Source organism: Phyllobates terribilis, unplaced genomic scaffold (assembly GCF_046119375.1).
Source record: "Phyllobates terribilis strain yellow unplaced genomic scaffold, ASM4611937v1 Scaffold_5__5_contigs__length_657084704, whole genome shotgun sequence".
Classification (NCBI taxonomy): Eukaryota; Metazoa; Chordata; class Amphibia; order Anura; family Dendrobatidae; genus Phyllobates; species Phyllobates terribilis.
The window spans coordinates 98,883,096-98,898,793 of NW_027362765.1; the positions used below are offsets into that span (position 1 = coordinate 98,883,096).

General features: G+C 43.8%; 10 non-coding genes across 10 annotated transcripts; all 10 read left to right on the forward strand.

The window, feature by feature from the left end:
* Nucleotides 1–2,978: 2,978 nt before the first annotated feature.
* LOC141150779 (U2 spliceosomal RNA) lies at nucleotides 2,979–3,160 on the forward strand. The gene has a single exon (XR_012246895.1). It is a non-coding gene; the product is annotated as a U2 spliceosomal RNA (small nuclear RNA).
* A 1,109-nt stretch (nucleotides 3,161–4,269) lies between these two features.
* On the forward strand, nucleotides 4,270–4,460 carry LOC141274060 (U2 spliceosomal RNA). Its single transcript, XR_012322354.1, has one exon. It is a non-coding gene; the product is annotated as a U2 spliceosomal RNA (small nuclear RNA).
* A 1,115-nt stretch (nucleotides 4,461–5,575) lies between these two features.
* LOC141274061 (U2 spliceosomal RNA) lies at nucleotides 5,576–5,766 on the forward strand. The gene has a single exon (XR_012322355.1). It is a non-coding gene; the product is annotated as a U2 spliceosomal RNA (small nuclear RNA).
* A 1,115-nt stretch (nucleotides 5,767–6,881) lies between these two features.
* Nucleotides 6,882–7,072, forward strand: LOC141274063 (U2 spliceosomal RNA). The gene has a single exon (XR_012322357.1). It is a non-coding gene; the product is annotated as a U2 spliceosomal RNA (small nuclear RNA).
* Nucleotides 7,073–8,184: 1,112 nt separating this feature from the next.
* Nucleotides 8,185–8,375, forward strand: LOC141274064 (U2 spliceosomal RNA). The gene has a single exon (XR_012322358.1). It is a non-coding gene; the product is annotated as a U2 spliceosomal RNA (small nuclear RNA).
* A 1,115-nt stretch (nucleotides 8,376–9,490) lies between these two features.
* Nucleotides 9,491–9,681, forward strand: LOC141274065 (U2 spliceosomal RNA). The gene has a single exon (XR_012322359.1). It is a non-coding gene; the product is annotated as a U2 spliceosomal RNA (small nuclear RNA).
* Nucleotides 9,682–10,796: 1,115 nt separating this feature from the next.
* LOC141274068 (U2 spliceosomal RNA) lies at nucleotides 10,797–10,987 on the forward strand. Its single transcript, XR_012322360.1, has one exon. It is a non-coding gene; the product is annotated as a U2 spliceosomal RNA (small nuclear RNA).
* A 1,115-nt stretch (nucleotides 10,988–12,102) lies between these two features.
* Nucleotides 12,103–12,293, forward strand: LOC141274069 (U2 spliceosomal RNA). Its single transcript, XR_012322361.1, has one exon. It is a non-coding gene; the product is annotated as a U2 spliceosomal RNA (small nuclear RNA).
* Nucleotides 12,294–13,408: 1,115 nt separating this feature from the next.
* On the forward strand, nucleotides 13,409–13,599 carry LOC141149785 (U2 spliceosomal RNA). Its single transcript, XR_012246070.1, has one exon. It is a non-coding gene; the product is annotated as a U2 spliceosomal RNA (small nuclear RNA).
* Nucleotides 13,600–14,714: 1,115 nt separating this feature from the next.
* LOC141149963 (U2 spliceosomal RNA) lies at nucleotides 14,715–14,905 on the forward strand. Its single transcript, XR_012246239.1, has one exon. It is a non-coding gene; the product is annotated as a U2 spliceosomal RNA (small nuclear RNA).
* The last annotated feature ends 793 nt before the right edge of the window (nucleotides 14,906–15,698 follow it).

Consider the following 15,698-nt stretch of genomic DNA (forward strand, 5'->3'; position numbering starts at 1 on the left):
TACATATTATGCTGACCGTGGTAATATTTCATCGAGGATAGATAGGATGTTATTTTCCAAAAATATGGTTTGTTCAAGTTATGTTCAACATAAGGTACCTTTTTCTGATCATGAGTGTTTGCGTGGAGTTTCTAGTGCGAATGGGGACATGGTGTTTGGGGGTGGGGTTTGGAAATTGAATACGAGGTTGTTGGAGGATGAGGAGGTGATGAGTGAGTTGGAGAAAAGGTATGCAAGTTGGAGGTGGCGTAAGCGTGATTTTGGTAGTGTGCTTGAATGGTGGGATTGGGTGAAATTACAGTTAAAAACTTTCTTTAAAAAATGGGGCTACAAAAAAGCTGCCAGATATCGTAATAGATTTAATGACTTAAGTAGACGGATTGATTGGTTGCGTGGGTGTGTTAGGAAAGGAATGGATATGTCTGATCAGCTTGAGGTTGCTAAGAATGAGTTAAAATGTCTTCTGGATGAAAAAGGTAAAGAGATTATTTACCGTACCAAGTTAGAGCATTTGGAAAAGAATGAAAAGTGCACCAGGTACTTTTTTAAAAAAATGAATGGAAGGAAGTTGGATTTGAGTGAAGTGGTAGGTGAAGATGGATCTAGTGTGGTTGGGAAGAATGTGTTGAATGAGGTGAATGGCTTCTATAGTAAGTTGTACGATGAGAAATGGATTGATCCTGGACTTGTGTCGCATGTATTGAGTGGTATGGAGAAGAGACTTGGTTCGGATGAATGTGATGCTTTGTGTGAGGATGTTATTTTGGATGAGGTGAGGAATGTTGTTATGAGTGCTAAAAAGAATAAGACGCCTGGGAAGGATGGGTTGCCTGTGGAGCTGTATGTGAAAGCTTGGGAGTTTTTGGGTAAGGACTTGACTGAGGTTTGTAGGTATATGTGGATGAATGGTGTTTTGTGTGACAGTATGAAAGAGGGTATAGTGGTTCTTGTGTTTAAGAAGGGTGAGAAAAAGCGTTTGGAGAACTGGAGACCCATATCATTGCTTAACGCTGATTATAAGGTCTACAGTAAATTGTTAGCAAATCGTATGCGTGAGGTGATTGGTAGGGTTGTGGAGGATGACCAAGTGTGTGCCGTGCCTGGTCGGAGTATAAGTGATAATTTGTTATTGTTAAGGGATATGCTTGGGGATTGTAAGACTAGAAAGCAGAAGTGTATGGTGTTAGCAATTGATTTCGAAAAGGCTTTTGATAGAGTTTCGCATGTGTTTCTGTTTAAAGTATTGGAGAGGATGGGTTTCCCTAGGGTTTTTCTGAATGGAGTTAAGTCTTTATATGATTATGTGTCAAGTGAGTTTTTAGTGAATGGATGGTTGTCTGACAAAGTGATGATTAGGTCTGGTGTAAGACAGGGGTGCCCTATGTCCCCTGTCTTGTTTGTATGTGTGATTGAGCCTTTGCTGTGTTTAGTGAGACGTGAGAAAATGATGAGAGGATTGTTAGTGCCTGGGAGTGGTGGTAAGCATGTGAAGGTGTTAGGTTACATGGATGATGTTGTGATGGTGAGTGAAAGTATGGCTTCAATGAGTAGGGTGAGGTTGCTTTTGGATTTTTTCTGTGGTGCATCAGGTTTTAGAGTTAACTGGACTAAGTGTAGTTTCAAATGCTTTGGAGATGACAGTATTCGTATGGAAGGTGTTAAGTATGAGGAGAGTGCAATTAAGGTTTTAGGGGTATTTTTCAATGATGATCTGAAAGGAAATGAGAGTTGGGACGAGTGTGGTATGCGTGTTGAGCGAAAATTGAATTTTTGGAGAATGAGAGATCTTTCTTTGCGGGGCAAAGTTCTAGTTATGAAAGCAGTGATCTTACCCATTCTGCTTTTTGTGGCCATAATTTTTCCATCCCCTTTTAGGAAAGTGAAGAGAGTTGAGAAAATGATTTTTTCCTTTTTCTGGTGCAGCAAGATGGAGAAGCTGAAGAGGGAAAGCCTTTATAAGGCCTGCCAGCATGGTGGTTTGGGATTTCCTAATGTTGAGGTTTTTTTAGGGCTCCATTATATTAAGACGATTGTGGTATTGTTGGGTAAAGGTAATAAGGGTGCATGTATGGCAAGTTATTCTGCAGGATGGATGTTGTATGGGTTAGGTTGGAGAAAGAGGGATGCGAGAGTGCCTGTGTCTTTTAAGTGTCCGGTGTGGTATGAGGTGATTGAGAAGTTTGTCAAGAAGTATGATTTGCTGAGTGTGCCGGTGGATGAGTTTAGAATGACTAAGAGGGTGTATAGGAAATTGTGTGCAAATGAGGTCGAGTCTAATATTGTTGGTTTGAGAGGGAATGAGGTTGCGGATGCTTGGAGAAAGTTGGGTATGTATGGGATGTCCAACAAACAGAAGGATGTAGTGTGGATGGCGTTTCACAATATTCTTCCAGTGAGAGACGTTCAAAAGAAGAGAGGTTTGATTAGGTCGGATGTTTGTCCAAGAGATGGATGTAATGGTTGTGAGACGGTTATGCATCTGATGTGGAATTGTGATTTTGCGCAAGACGTGTGGAAATGTGTAGGGGGGTTGTGTAGGAGTTTGGCAGGAGTGACTTTTGTGGATTGGCGTGTGGTTATGTTTGGTATTGGTGCAAGTGGACGTGTAAAGGAGAGAGTTTTGTGGTTAATTATGGCTTGTGTGTTAGAAAGTTTGTGGGATGTGAGGAATCTTTGTGTATTTAAAAGGAAATCAATTACAGTAAATGAATGTATTAGGATTATTCTTTCTAGGCTATTTTTGATTTACAAGATGGATAGTAGTAGCGGTGGTGGAACAGATGCCGAGGGAATATGGAAATTTAAAAAGTGGAGGCATATTGTAAAATTTCAGTGATCTTTTGGTTTATATTAATAAGATGTTCTTCTTTCTGTAATATTAGGTTACTTTATGCTTAATAAATATGGCCATGATGATGAGAAGTTTTTTTTGCAACAGTTTTGGTATATCCTACTGATTTGCTATAAAACTAACCTGAATGGTTTAAAAAAAAAAAAAAAAAAAAAATCTGTTCATATCAGTTTAATATCTGATACGTCCCCTATCTGGGGACCATATATTAAATGGATTTTTAGAACAGGGAGATGGAAAAAGAGCTTGCTCTGTCCACTCCACGCATTGACCTGGTATTGCAGTATCTCCAGGACCGGTGCACCCCTTCTTTAATGCAGTTTCTAAAATCAGAAAGAATTGAATTCAATGTTTTTTGTTCATTTTGCTTGTTTGTCGGATTTGGGGATGGACTCTTTGGCTTTGCTTTTCTTCTCCTCATTGGATTTTTCATGTTCAAAGTTGCAGAAGCCAGATTACAAGCTCATTTTGGTTCAACTTCAGCAACTGTGCATTGCATTGCCATGTAATGTGATGCAATGCTATCTTTCTAGCTCTCCCTTTTTACTTCCTTTTGGATAAACAGACATATTAGGCAAGCATTTTGGAGCTTTCACCTAAATAACTACAGGTGGTGAGATAAGCTGCACAATATAATTGACCTTTCAGTATATTGTTGCACACACACCATCTATTTAGCAAATGCCCTTGTTATCAACAGCAGCCTTTTAAACTCACCTGAGCTAACAGGTATGTGCGCTGGTTACTCTGCTGCGCTTAAAATTTCTTTTTTGGTTTGCTACAATGCCTTTTCTGAAACGTTGTCTCCTTCTGCTGGAACACTGACTTCTTTCATTTAATGCCTGCAGACTATAAAAGAGAACCCAACCCAAAAAGTTTGGTTGATTAGTCTGTAGCATTCTGTTAAACTGTTGCTTATGGCGGTCTCTGTGAGCTTCTCAGCGACATTCAGCCAGCCAGGTATCCTGCCTGCAGTAGATGGAATGTGGCAATGGAACGCTGGCTGCGCGTGTCATAATAGGCTCTGAGCCTTTATATACCTGTGCACAGCAGCAGCCACCTTCAGTCTGCTGCTGGACAGCCAGCAGCAGCAGGAGAGATATGTAATCAGGAGCCCTCCTGCTAAGGGTAGACAGCTGCTCGTTCCACCCCACCCCCCGCCTTAATTGGTTCTCCTCCCTTCCAACGGTGTTGAGGCGGGTGGGAACAGCAGGGGGTGAAGGTGCTGTGTTTAAAGAGGTGGAGTTATGCAGATCTAAAACGCGTGGATTGCAGCAGCAGCAAGCCGAAAAGTGCAGGCATGTAAGGGATCTAGAGGTTGACAACATGTCTTCTTAACGGGAGTCCAGGAGCTCATCTCCACAAATGGACTTTTCAGGATCCTTGGGTGGCTCCGTAGTTTGAAACCAATTCTGGTTATCGCTTCTCGGCCTTTTGGCTAAGATCAAGTGTAGTATCTGTTCTTATCAGTTTAATATCTGATACGTCCCCTATCTGGGGACCATATATTAAATGGATTTTTAGAACAGGGAGATGGAAAAAGAGCTTGCTCTGTCCACTCCACGCATTGACCTGGTATTGCAGTATCTCCAGGACCGGTGCACCCCTTCTTTAATGCAGTTTCTAAAATCAGAAAGAATTGAATTCAATGTTTTTTGTTCATTTTGCTTGTTTGTCGGATTTGGGGATGGACTCTTTGGCTTTGCTTTTCTTCTCCTCATTGGATTTTTCATGTTCAAAGTTGCAGAAGCCAGATTACAAGCTCATTTTGGTTCAACTTCAGCAACTGTGCATTGCATTGCCATGTAATGTGATGCAATGCTATCTTTCTAGCTCTCCCTTTTTACTTCCTTTTGGATAAACAGACATATTAGGCAAGCATTTTGGAGCTTTCACCTAAATAACTACAGGTGGTGAGATAAGCTGCACAATATAATTGACCTTTCAGTATATTGTTGCACACACACCATCTATTTAGCAAATGCCCTTGTTATCAACAGCAGCCTTTTAAACTCACCTGAGCTAACAGGTATGTGCGCTGGTTACTCTGCTGCGCTTAAAATTTCTTTTTTGGTTTGCTACAATGCCTTTTCTGAAACGTTGTCTCCTTCTGCTGGAACACTGACTTCTTTCATTTAATGCCTGCAGACTATAAAAGAGAACCCAACCCAAAAAGTTTGGTTGATTAGTCTGTGGCATTCTGTTAAACTGTTGCTTATGGCGGTCTCTGTGAGCTTCTCAGCGACATTCAGCCAGCCAGGTATCCTGCCTGCAGTAGATGGAATGTGGCAATGGAACGCTGGCTGCGCGTGTCATAATAGGCTCTGAGCCTTTATATACCTGTGCACAGCAGCAGCCACCTTCAGTCTGCTGCTGGACAGCCAGCAGCAGCAGCAGCAGGAGAGGTATGTAATCAGGAGCCCTCCTGCTAAGGGTAGACAGCTGCTCGTTCCACCCCACCCCCCGCCTTAATTGGTTCTCCTCCCTTCCAACGGTGTTGAGGCGGGTGGGAACAGCAGGGGGTGAAGGTGCTGTGTTTAAAGAGGTGGAGTTATGCAGATCTAAAACGCGTGGATTGCAGCAGCAGCAAGCCGAAAAGTGCAGGCATGTAAGGGATCTAGAGGTTGACAACATGTCTTCTTAACGGGAGTCCAGGAGCTCATCTCCACAAATGGACTTTTCAGGATCCTTGGGTGGCTCCGTAGTTTGAAACCAATTCTGGTTATCGCTTCTCGGCCTTTTGGCTAAGATCAAGTGTAGTATCTGTTCTTATCAGTTTAATATCTGATACGTCCCCTATCTGGGGACCATATATTAAATGGATTTTTAGAACAGGGAGATGGAAAAAGAGCTTGCTCTGTCCACTCCACGCATTGACCTGGTATTGCAGTATCTCCAGGACCGGTGCACCCCTTCTTTAATGCAGTTTCTAAAATCAGAAAGAATTGAATTCAATGTTTTTTGTTCATTTTGCTTGTTTGTCGGATTTGGGGATGGACTCTTTGGCTTTGCTTTTCTTCTCCTCATTGGATTTTTCATGTTCAAAGTTGCAGAAGCCAGATTACAAGCTCATTTTGGTTCAACTTCAGCAACTGTGCATTGCATTGCCATGTAATGTGATGCAATGCTATCTTTCTAGCTCTCCCTTTTTACTTCCTTTTGGATAAACAGACATATTAGGCAAGCATTTTGGAGCTTTCACCTAAATAACTACAGGTGGTGAGATAAGCTGCACAATATAATTGACCTTTCAGTATATTGTTGCACACACACCATCTATTTAGCAAATGCCCTTGTTATCAACAGCAGCCTTTTAAACTCACCTGAGCTAACAGGTATGTGCGCTGGTTACTCTGCTGCGCTTAAAATTTCTTTTTTGGTTTGCTACAATGCCTTTTCTGAAACGTTGTCTCCTTCTGCTGGAACACTGACTTCTTTCATTTAATGCCTGCAGACTATAAAAGAGAACCCAACCCAAAAAGTTTGGTTGATTAGTCTGTGGCATTCTGTTAAACTGTTGCTTATGGCGGTCTCTGTGAGCTTCTCAGCGACATTCAGCCAGCCAGGTATCCTGCCTGCAGTAGATGGAATGTGGCAATGGAACGCTGGCTGCGCGTGTCATAATAGGCTCTGAGCCTTTATATACCTGTGCACAGCAGCAGCCACCTTCAGTCTGCTGCTGGACAGCCAGCAGCAGCAGCAGCAGGAGAGGTATGTAATCAGGAGCCCTCCTGCTAAGGGTAGACAGCTGCTCGTTCCACCCCACCCCCCGCCTTAATTGGTTCTCCTCCCTTCCAACGGTGTTGAGGCGGGTGGGAACAGCAGGGGGTGAAGGTGCTGTGTTTAAAGAGGTGGAGTTATGCAGATCTAAAACGCGTGGATTGCAGCAGCAGCAAGCCGAAAAGTGCAGGCATGTAAGGGATCTAGAGGTTGACAACATGTCTTCTTAACGGGAGTCCAGGAGCTCATCTCCACAAATGGACTTTTCAGGATCCTTGGGTGGCTCCGTAGTTTGAAACCAATTCTGGTTATCGCTTCTCGGCCTTTTGGCTAAGATCAAGTGTAGTATCTGTTCTTATCAGTTTAATATCTGATACGTCCCCTATCTGGGGACCATATATTAAATGGATTTTTAGAACAGGGAGATGGAAAAAGAGCTTGCTCTGTCCACTCCACGCATTGACCTGGTATTGCAGTATCTCCAGGACCGGTGCACCCCTTCTTTAATGCAGTTTCTAAAATCAGAAAGAATTGAATTCAATGTTTTTTGTTCATTTTGCTTGTTTGTCGGATTTGGGGATGGACTCTTTGGCTTTGCTTTTCTTCTCCTCATTGGATTTTTCATGTTCAAAGTTGCAGAAGCCAGATTACAAGCTCATTTTGGTTCAACTTCAGCAACTGTGCATTGCATTGCCATGTAATGTGATGCAATGCTATCTTTCTAGCTCTCCCTTTTTACTTCCTTTTGGATAAACAGACATATTAGGCAAGCATTTTGGAGCTTTCACCTAAATAACTACAGGTGGTGAGATAAGCTGCACAATATAATTGACCTTTCAGTATATTGTTGCACACACACCATCTATTTAGCAAATGCCCTTGTTATCAACAGCAGCCTTTTAAACTCACCTGAGCTAACAGGTATGTGCGCTGGTTACTCTGCTGCGCTTAAAATTTCTTTTTTGGTTTGCTACAATGCCTTTTCTGAAACGTTGTCTCCTTCTGCTGGAACACTGACTTCTTTCATTTAATGCCTGCAGACTATAAAAGAGAACCCAACCCAAAAAGTTTGGTTGATTAGTCTGTGGCATTCTGTTAAACTGTTGCTTATGGCGGTCTCTGTGAGCTTCTCAGCGACATTCAGCCAGCCAGGTATCCTGCCTGCAGTAGATGGAATGTGGCAATGGAACGCTGGCTGCGCGTGTCATAATAGGCTCTGAGCCTTTATATACCTGTGCACAGCAGCAGCCACCTTCAGTCTGCTGCTGGACAGCCAGCAGCAGCAGCAGGAGAGGTATGTAATCAGGAGCCCTCCTGCTAAGGGTAGACAGCTGCTCGTTCCACCCCACCCCCCGCCTTAATTGGTTCTCCTCCCTTCCAACGGTGTTGAGGCGGGTGGGAACAGCAGGGGGTGAAGGTGCTGTGTTTAAAGAGGTGGAGTTATGCAGATCTAAAACGCGTGGATTGCAGCAGCAGCAAGCCGAAAAGTGCAGGCATGTAAGGGATCTAGAGGTTGACAACATGTCTTCTTAACGGGAGTCCAGGAGCTCATCTCCACAAATGGACTTTTCAGGATCCTTGGGTGGCTCCGTAGTTTGAAACCAATTCTGGTTATCGCTTCTCGGCCTTTTGGCTAAGATCAAGTGTAGTATCTGTTCTTATCAGTTTAATATCTGATACGTCCCCTATCTGGGGACCATATATTAAATGGATTTTTAGAACAGGGAGATGGAAAAAGAGCTTGCTCTGTCCACTCCACGCATTGACCTGGTATTGCAGTATCTCCAGGACCGGTGCACCCCTTCTTTAATGCAGTTTCTAAAATCAGAAAGAATTGAATTCAATGTTTTTTGTTCATTTTGCTTGTTTGTCGGATTTGGGGATGGACTCTTTGGCTTTGCTTTTCTTCTCCTCATTGGATTTTTCATGTTCAAAGTTGCAGAAGCCAGATTACAAGCTCATTTTGGTTCAACTTCAGCAACTGTGCATTGCATTGCCATGTAATGTGATGCAATGCTATCTTTCTAGCTCTCCCTTTTTACTTCCTTTTGGATAAACAGACATATTAGGCAAGCATTTTGGAGCTTTCACCTAAATAACTACAGGTGGTGAGATAAGCTGCACAATATAATTGACCTTTCAGTATATTGTTGCACACACACCATCTATTTAGCAAATGCCCTTGTTATCAACAGCAGCCTTTTAAACTCACCTGAGCTAACAGGTATGTGCGCTGGTTACTCTGCTGCGCTTAAAATTTCTTTTTTGGTTTGCTACAATGCCTTTTCTGAAACGTTGTCTCCTTCTGCTGGAACACTGACTTCTTTCATTTAATGCCTGCAGACTATAAAAGAGAACCCAACCCAAAAAGTTTGGTTGATTAGTCTGTGGCATTCTGTTAAACTGTTGCTTATGGCGGTCTCTGTGAGCTTCTCAGCGACATTCAGCCAGCCAGGTATCCTGCCTGCAGTAGATGGAATGTGGCAATGGAACGCTGGCTGCGCGTGTCATAATAGGCTCTGAGCCTTTATATACCTGTGCACAGCAGCAGCCACCTTCAGTCTGCTGCTGGACAGCCAGCAGCAGCAGCAGCAGGAGAGGTATGTAATCAGGAGCCCTCCTGCTAAGGGTAGACAGCTGCTCGTTCCACCCCACCCCCCGCCTTAATTGGTTCTCCTCCCTTCCAACGGTGTTGAGGCGGGTGGGAACAGCAGGGGGTGAAGGTGCTGTGTTTAAAGAGGTGGAGTTATGCAGATCTAAAACGCGTGGATTGCAGCAGCAGCAAGCCGAAAAGTGCAGGCATGTAAGGGATCTAGAGGTTGACAACATGTCTTCTTAACGGGAGTCCAGGAGCTCATCTCCACAAATGGACTTTTCAGGATCCTTGGGTGGCTCCGTAGTTTGAAACCAATTCTGGTTATCGCTTCTCGGCCTTTTGGCTAAGATCAAGTGTAGTATCTGTTCTTATCAGTTTAATATCTGATACGTCCCCTATCTGGGGACCATATATTAAATGGATTTTTAGAACAGGGAGATGGAAAAAGAGCTTGCTCTGTCCACTCCACGCATTGACCTGGTATTGCAGTATCTCCAGGACCGGTGCACCCCTTCTTTAATGCAGTTTCTAAAATCAGAAAGAATTGAATTCAATGTTTTTTGTTCATTTTGCTTGTTTGTCGGATTTGGGGATGGACTCTTTGGCTTTGCTTTTCTTCTCCTCATTGGATTTTTCATGTTCAAAGTTGCAGAAGCCAGATTACAAGCTCATTTTGGTTCAACTTCAGCAACTGTGCATTGCATTGCCATGTAATGTGATGCAATGCTATCTTTCTAGCTCTCCCTTTTTACTTCCTTTTGGATAAACAGACATATTAGGCAAGCATTTTGGAGCTTTCACCTAAATAACTACAGGTGGTGAGATAAGCTGCACAATATAATTGACCTTTCAGTATATTGTTGCACACACACCATCTATTTAGCAAATGCCCTTGTTATCAACAGCAGCCTTTTAAACTCACCTGAGCTAACAGGTATGTGCGCTGGTTACTCTGCTGCGCTTAAAATTTCTTTTTTGGTTTGCTACAATGCCTTTTCTGAAACGTTGTCTCCTTCTGCTGGAACACTGACTTCTTTCATTTAATGCCTGCAGACTATAAAAGAGAACCCAACCCAAAAAGTTTGGTTGATTAGTCTGTGGCATTCTGTTAAACTGTTGCTTATGGCGGTCTCTGTGAGCTTCTCAGCGACATTCAGCCAGCCAGGTATCCTGCCTGCAGTAGATGGAATGTGGCAATGGAACGCTGGCTGCGCGTGTCATAATAGGCTCTGAGCCTTTATATACCTGTGCACAGCAGCAGCCACCTTCAGTCTGCTGCTGGACAGCCAGCAGCAGCAGCAGCAGGAGAGGTATGTAATCAGGAGCCCTCCTGCTAAGGGTAGACAGCTGCTCGTTCCACCCCACCCCCCGCCTTAATTGGTTCTCCTCCCTTCCAACGGTGTTGAGGCGGGTGGGAACAGCAGGGGGTGAAGGTGCTGTGTTTAAAGAGGTGGAGTTATGCAGATCTAAAACGCGTGGATTGCAGCAGCAGCAAGCCGAAAAGTGCAGGCATGTAAGGGATCTAGAGGTTGACAACATGTCTTCTTAACGGGAGTCCAGGAGCTCATCTCCACAAATGGACTTTTCAGGATCCTTGGGTGGCTCCGTAGTTTGAAACCAATTCTGGTTATCGCTTCTCGGCCTTTTGGCTAAGATCAAGTGTAGTATCTGTTCTTATCAGTTTAATATCTGATACGTCCCCTATCTGGGGACCATATATTAAATGGATTTTTAGAACAGGGAGATGGAAAAAGAGCTTGCTCTGTCCACTCCACGCATTGACCTGGTATTGCAGTATCTCCAGGACCGGTGCACCCCTTCTTTAATGCAGTTTCTAAAATCAGAAAGAATTGAATTCAATGTTTTTTGTTCATTTTGCTTGTTTGTCGGATTTGGGGATGGACTCTTTGGCTTTGCTTTTCTTCTCCTCATTGGATTTTTCATGTTCAAAGTTGCAGAAGCCAGATTACAAGCTCATTTTGGTTCAACTTCAGCAACTGTGCATTGCATTGCCATGTAATGTGATGCAATGCTATCTTTCTAGCTCTCCCTTTTTACTTCCTTTTGGATAAACAGACATATTAGGCAAGCATTTTGGAGCTTTCACCTAAATAACTACAGGTGGTGAGATAAGCTGCACAATATAATTGACCTTTCAGTATATTGTTGCACACACACCATCTATTTAGCAAATGCCCTTGTTATCAACAGCAGCCTTTTAAACTCACCTGAGCTAACAGGTATGTGCGCTGGTTACTCTGCTGCGCTTAAAATTTCTTTTTTGGTTTGCTACAATGCCTTTTCTGAAACGTTGTCTCCTTCTGCTGGAACACTGACTTCTTTCATTTAATGCCTGCAGACTATAAAAGAGAACCCAACCCAAAAAGTTTGGTTGATTAGTCTGTGGCATTCTGTTAAACTGTTGCTTATGGCGGTCTCTGTGAGCTTCTCAGCGACATTCAGCCAGCCAGGTATCCTGCCTGCAGTAGATGGAATGTGGCAATGGAACGCTGGCTGCGCGTGTCATAATAGGCTCTGAGCCTTTATATACCTGTGCACAGCAGCAGCCAGCTTCAGTCTGCTGCTGGACAGCCAGCAGCAGCAGCAGCAGGAGAGGTATGTAATCAGGAGCCCTCCTGCTAAGGGTAGACAGCTGCTCGTTCCACCCCACCCCCCGCCTTAATTGGTTCTCCTCCCTTCCAACGGTGTTGAGGCGGGTGGGAACAGCAGGGGGTGAAGGTGCTGTGTTTAAAGAGGTGGAGTTATGCAGATCTAAAACGCGTGGATTGCAGCAGCAGCAAGCCGAAAAGTGCAGGCATGTAAGGGATCTAGAGGTTGACAACATGTCTTCTTAACGGGAGTCCAGGAGCTCATCTCCACAAATGGACTTTTCAGGATCCTTGGGTGGCTCCGTAGTTTGAAACCAATTCTGGTTATCGCTTCTCGGCCTTTTGGCTAAGATCAAGTGTAGTATCTGTTCTTATCAGTTTAATATCTGATACGTCCCCTATCTGGGGACCATATATTAAATGGATTTTTAGAACAGGGAGATGGAAAAAGAGCTTGCTCTGTCCACTCCACGCATTGACCTGGTATTGCAGTATCTCCAGGACCGGTGCACCCCTTCTTTAATGCAGTTTCTAAAATCAGAAAGAATTGAATTCAATGTTTTTTGTTCATTTTGCTTGTTTGTCGGATTTGGGGATGGACTCTTTGGCTTTGCTTTTCTTCTCCTCATTGGATTTTTCATGTTCAAAGTTGCAGAAGCCAGATTACAAGCTCATTTTGGTTCAACTTCAGCAACTGTGCATTGCATTGCCATGTAATGTGATGCAATGCTATCTTTCTAGCTCTCCCTTTTTACTTCCTTTTGGATAAACAGACATATTAGGCAAGCATTTTGGAGCTTTCACCTAAATAACTACAGGTGGTGAGATAAGCTGCACAATATAATTGACCTTTCAGTATATTGTTGCACACACACCATCTATTTAGCAAATGCCCTTGTTATCAACAGCAGCCTTTTAAACTCACCTGAGCTAACAGGTATGTGCGCTGGTTACTCTGCTGCGCTTAAAATTTCTTTTTTGGTTTGCTACAATGCCTTTTCTGAAACGTTGTCTCCTTCTGCTGGAACACTGACTTCTTTCATTTAATGCCTGCAGACTATAAAAGAGAACCCAACCCAAAAAGTTTGGTTGATTAGTCTGTGGCATTCTGTTAAACTGTTGCTTATGGCGGTCTCTGTGAGCTTCTCAGCGACATTCAGCCAGCCAGGTATCCTGCCTGCAGTAGATGGAATGTGGCAATGGAACGCTGGCTGCGCGTGTCATAATAGGCTCTGAGCCTTTATATACCTGTGCACAGCAGCAGCCACCTTCAGTCTGCTGCTGGACAGCCAGCAGCAGCAGCAGCAGGAGAGGTATGTAATCAGGAGCCCTCCTGCTAAGGGTAGACAGCTGCTCTTTCCACCCCACCCCCCGCCTTAATTGGTTCTCCTCCCTTCCAACGGTGTTGAGGCGGGTGGGAACAGCAGGGGGTGAAGGTGCTGTGTTTAAAGAGGTGGAGTTATGCAGATCTAAAACGCGTGGATTGCAGCAGCAGCAAGCCGAAAAGTGCAGGCATGTAAGGGATCTAGAGGTTGACAACATGTCTTCTTAACGGGAGTCCAGGAGCTCATCTCCACAAATGGACTTTTCAGGATCCTTGGGTGGCTCCGTAGTTTGAAACCAATTCTGGTTATCGCTTCTCGGCCTTTTGGCTAAGATCAAGTGTAGTATCTGTTCTTATCAGTTTAATATCTGATACGTCCCCTATCTGGGGACCATATATTAAATGGATTTTTAGAACAGGGAGATGGAAAAAGAGCTTGCTCTGTCCACTCCACGCATTGACATGGTATTGCAGTATCTCCAGGACCGGTGCACCCCTTCTTTAATGCAGTTTCTAAAATCAGAAAGAATTGAATTCAATGTTTTTTGTTCATTTTGCTTGTTTGTCGGATTTGGGGATGGACTCTTTGGCTTTGCTTTTCTTCTCCTCATTGGATTTTTCATGTTCAAAGTTGCAGAAGCCAGATTACAAGCTCATTTTGGTTCAACTTCAGCAACTGTGCATTGCATTGCCATGTAATGTGATGCAATGCTATCTTTCTAGCTCTCCCTTTTTACTTCCTTTTGGATAAACAGACATATTAGGCAAGCATTTTGGAGCTTTCACCTAAATAACTACAGGTGGTGAGATAAGCTGCACAATATAATTGACCTTTCAGTATATTGTTGCACACACACCATCTATTTAGCAAATGCCCTTGTTATCAACAGCAGCCTTTTAAACTCACCTGAGCTAACAGGTATGTGCGCTGGTTACTCTGCTGCGCTTAAAATTTCTTTTTTGGTTTGCTACAATGCCTTTTCTGAAACGTTGTCTCCTTCTGCTGGAACACTGACTTCTTTCATTTAATGCCTGCAGACTATAAAAGAGAACCCAACCCAAAAAGTTTGGTTGATTAGTCTGTGGCATTCTGTTAAACTGTTGCTTATGGCGGTCTCTGTGAGCTTCTCAGCGACATTCAGCCAGCCAGGTATCCTGCCTGCAGTAGATGGAATGTGGCAATGGAACGCTGGCTGCGCGTGTCATAATAGGCTCTGAGCCTTTATATACCTGTGCACAGCAGCAGCCACCTTCAGTCTGCTGCTGGACAGCCAGCAGCAGCAGCAGCAGGAGAGGTATGTAATCAGGAGCCCTCCTGCTAAGGGTAGACAGCTGCTCGTTCCACCCCACCCCCCGCCTTAATTGGTTCTCCTCCCTTCCAACGGTGTTGAGGCGGGTGGGAACAGCAGGGGGTGAAGGTGCTGTGTTTAAAGAGGTGGAGTTATGCAGATCTAAAACGCGTGGATTGCAGCAGCAGCAAGCCGAAAAGTGCAGGCATGTAAGGGATCTAGAGGTTGACAACATGTCTTCTTAACGGGAGTCCAGGAGCTCATCTCCACAAATGGACTTTTCAGGATCCTTGGGTGGCTCCGTAGTTTGAAACCAATTCTGGTTATCGCTTCTCGGCCTTTTGGCTAAGATCAAGTGTAGTATCTGTTCTTATCAGTTTAATATCTGATACGTCCCCTATCTGGGGACCATATATTAAATGGATTTTTAGAACAGGGAGATGGAAAAAGAACTTGCTCTGTCCACTCCACGCATTGACCTGGTATTGCAGTATCTCCAGGACCGGTGCACCCCTTCTTTAATGCAGTTTCTAAAATCAGAAAGAATTGAATTCAATGTTTTTTGTTCATTTTGCTTGTTTGTCGGATTTGGGGATGGACTCTTTGGCTTTGCTTTTCTTCTCCTCATTGGATTTTTCATGTTCAAAGTTGCAGAAGCCAGATTACAAGCTCATTTTGGTTCAACTTCAGCAACTGTGCATTGCATTGCCATGTAATGTGATGCAATGCTATCTTTCTAGCTCTCCCTTTTTACTTCCTTTTGGATAAACAGACATATTAGGCAAGCATTTTGGAGCTTTCACCTAAATAACTACAGGTGGTGAGATAAGCTGCACAATATAATTGACCTTTCAGTATATTGTTGCACACACACCATCTATTTAGCAAATGCCCTTGTTATCAACAGCAGCCTTTTAAACTCACCTGAGCTAACAGGTATGTGCGCTGGTTACTCTGCTGCGCTTAAAATTTCTTTTTTGGTTTGCTACAATGCCTTTTCTGAAACGTTGTCTCCTTCTGCTGGAACACTGACTTCTTTCATTTAATGCCTGCAGACTATAAAAGAGAACCCAAACCAAAAAGTTTGGTTGATTAGTCTGTGGCATTCTGTTAAACTGTTGCTTATGGCGGTCTCTGTGAGCTTCTCAGCGACATTCAGCCAGCCAGGTATCCTGCCTGCAGTAGATGGAATGTGGCAATGGAACGCTGGCTGCGCGTGTCATAATAGGCTCTGAGCCTTTATATACCTGTGCACAGCAGCAGCCACCTTCAGTCTGCTGCTGGACAGCCAGCAGCAGCAGCAGCAGGA